Source organism: Cajanus cajan, chromosome 10, assembly GCF_000230855.2.
Source record: "Cajanus cajan strain Asha chromosome 10, NIPB_CcT2T_4, whole genome shotgun sequence".
Classification (NCBI taxonomy): domain Eukaryota; kingdom Viridiplantae; phylum Streptophyta; class Magnoliopsida; order Fabales; family Fabaceae; genus Cajanus; species Cajanus cajan.
In genome coordinates this window covers 18780150-18783507 of record NC_138526.1, presented here as the reverse complement: position 1 = coordinate 18783507, position 3358 = coordinate 18780150, and the positions used below count along the sequence as shown (strand labels likewise).

At 36.6% G+C, this 3358-nt stretch overlaps 1 non-coding gene across 1 annotated transcript; it reads left to right on the top strand.

Annotated features, from left to right (window-relative positions):
- The first annotated feature begins 1396 nt into the window (after nt 1-1396).
- LOC145952960 (small nucleolar RNA R71) lies at nt 1397-1503 on the top strand. The gene has a single exon (XR_014430465.1). It is a non-coding gene; the product is annotated as a small nucleolar RNA R71 (small nucleolar RNA).
- The last annotated feature ends 1855 nt before the right edge of the window (nt 1504-3358 follow it).

Below are 3358 nucleotides of genomic sequence, written 5' to 3'. Positions count from 1 at the left end.
GGGATATTTTATAGATCTATCTGCTAACTGGATTGACATTGCTGTAGGCTTTAATTCTCCCATATCTAATTTCTTGCAAATTGATAAAGGCATTAAACTGATACTTGCCCCAAGGTCACATAAGGCTTTTTCAAACCTTAGATTTCCAATGAGACAAGGTATAGAGAAACTACCAGGATCCTTAAGTTTTTTGGGCAAATTATGATGGATCAATGTAACAGTCTCTCTATCATCCAATTTCCTTCGGTTAGCTAAAAGATCCTTAAGAAATTTAGCATATGTAGGCATCTGTTGTAGAGCTTCTACAAATGGAATGTTTACATACACTTGTTTGATCATATTTAAAAAATTTTCAAATTGTCTATCAAGTTTAGTCCTTGCTAACCTTTGAGGAAAAGGAATTGGAGGGTGATAAACAGTTTGAGGCTTTGATGAAGATACTTTTTCTTTTTCTAATCTCTCTTTTTCAGGTTTTTCAACCATAGGAGAAGCGTCTTCATCAATCTCAATATTATCATTTTGATTAGACACAGGTCTGTCTAATTTCTTCCCACTCCTTAAAGTAACAGCATTAACATTTTCAGCTGGGTTTGCAACTGTTTTACCTGGGAACTTACCTGGAGAATTGTTTGAACTAGGCATCAACTGTGCAATTTGATTTTCCAGCATCTTGTTGTGGAGAGTAATATTCTCAACCTTGACAGCAAGGTTTTGAATAGAATTTGCCATTGAATCATTGGTCTGTTTTTGATTAGTGACAAAATTCTCCATAAGGTTTTCTAATCTTGAAACACTTTGTTGAATTGAGGGTGTCTGTACTGGATTTCCTTCCCCATTAATGAAGTGATTGGACGGACGGAAATTAGGTTGCTGATTGCTAGTTCCTTGAACTGGGTTATTATTCCAAGAAAAGTTAGGATGATTCTTCCAACCAGGGTTGTATGTGTTGGAATATGGATTACTCTTCTCTCTTCGAGGAGTGTCATAGAAATCATGAGAAGCTGCCACCTGTTCAGTAGTATCTTCTTTTTCTCCAGTAAAAATTGAGGTACAATCTACTGCAGTGTGCCCTTGTTCCCTACAAAGGTCACATACTTGATTTGTAGCCACTGAATTAACCTTAGCTTTTTCCATCTTGTCTAATCTTTGATTAAGAGAATCAAATTTTGCTAAGAGTAACTCAATATTGTTCACTTCATATCGCCCCGGAGTTCCTTTCCTTACTGTGACTTCTCTTTCACTGTATTGGTTGTGATTTGAGGCTACATTTTCCAAAATAATCATGCAGTCACTAATAGGTTTCCCCATGAAAGATCCTCCAGCTGCTGAGTCTAATATCATGGTGCTTTGTTGGTCCAATCCTTCAAAGAAAAATTGGATGGTAAGCCAACGGTTGAAGCCATGTTGTGGGCATGCTTGAAGATATCCTTTGAACCGCTCCCATGCTTCATAAATAGTCTCTCCAGTGCCTTGTTGGAAATTAGTGATTTTCTTCCTCAATTCTTTAGTTTTAGAAGGAGGAAAGAATTTCTCTAGAAAAGCTCTTTCACATAATTCCCAAGTTGCTATCTTTTCTCTAGGCACTGTTCTTAGCCACACCTTTGCCTTATCTCTCAAGGTGAGTGAGAATAAGCGGAGTCGCATTCCATCAGAAACTTCATCATCAAATTGCTGGGTCTCACAGATTTCCAAGAACCCCTCTAAGTGGTCATTAGGATCTTCTGATGGTAGTCCTCCAAAGGTGTTCTGTTTGAGCATATTCACCAGAGAAGCTGGTACAGTAGCTCCAGTTTGCATCTCCCCTCCAGGTATCCCACGAGCTACGGGTGCAGAGTAATCCCGAAGCGGTAAATTATCTCGTTGTGCAGCCATGTCAAATTCTCTAGAAAGGTTTCTTTTCCTTCTCAGGAGAGTTCTTTCAATCTCAGGATCAAGTGGTGTTGGTTTCCCAAGACGTAGAGATCTCTTTTGCATTAACCCTAAGGCACTGCAAAAAAAAAAAAAGAAAGTGACCCGTGAAATCTGAATTGGAGAAGTAAACACTAAAAAAAAATTATTTATTTATTTAATTTTTTTTTTTTTTATTAAAAAAAATTCGAATTAAAATAATTGTAATTTAAATCAAGAGACGTAGTCCCCGGCAACGGCGCCAAAAACTTGTTGTATGGAAAACCGCAAGTGTACGGTTGTCGTCAAGTAATAAATATCGAATCACAAGGACTACGTGTTTGACCTAGAATTACTTGTATTTTAATTTGAATTTTAAAACAGATAGAATGTTTGTTTTGAGATGATAAGATCAGATTCGCTGGTAAAAGAGATAGTAATGCAATTAATGAATAAGATAAACCTTTAAGATAAGATAAGGAGATTTCCGGGAATCTAGGGTTCGCACAAAGAGTTCCAACAATATTGAATTATTATTTTCATTAATTAATTCTATTCCATCTTGAAGGTAGTCTTAACCTAATTTAATCCTTGCACCTTCTCAGGCTACAAGGACGTGTTTAATTAAAATTAATCCCTACTCTCGTGGTAATTACGTTCAATTAAACCCATTAAGATCTTTGTTAATCTATTACTCCTCGAAAGCTTAAATCAACTCTCGTGATTTAACACTCAAGTCTGTTCCTTTAGGTTCCGATAATTAGGTTCTCCTCTCAGTTCATCCCTAATTATCTATGATTATGAAAATTAAGATTAATTGTTTATCATAATTATAATCAAGTTCTCCTCTCAGTTCATCCTTAATTAATGTTATTATGAAAACAATAATGTTAAAGTTCATATATAAAATATAAAAGAACAAATCAAGAATTGGAATAAAATTAAGAAACTGAATAATGCATTAATAAAGAGGTTCTCAGAGGCTAAGCCCTGATCCCAGAAAAAGGGAAACTACTCACAGAAGTTCATAGTAGTTCTCCAAGAAAAGAAGAATAAAAGAAAAGCAAACCTTAGAGTCGATGGCACAGGCGCCCAACCTTCTCTAAGTGTCAAAAACTAAAAAACTGTCTCCGAAAAACAACAGTCCTGTTCTAGGCTAACCTCATCTAATTTATAACCTAAAAGGGTAAAAAGGTAAAACTACCAAGATAAAAATTACAAAAATAAAAATAAAACATAAAACTTAAAAAGCTGGGACGCGAAGTGAATCACGGCCGTGACTGAGAATCACGACCGTGATCTTCTCTGGAGCACATTCATTCACCAAATCGACGCGAAGTGAATCACGGGCGTGATTGAGAATCACGACCGTGATCTTCTCTGGAGCACATCTATGAAGGGTCAGTGGCGTTCACGGGTGTGATTGGGAGTCACGGCCGTGATTTTCTCTGGTGAATCACGGGCGTGATTT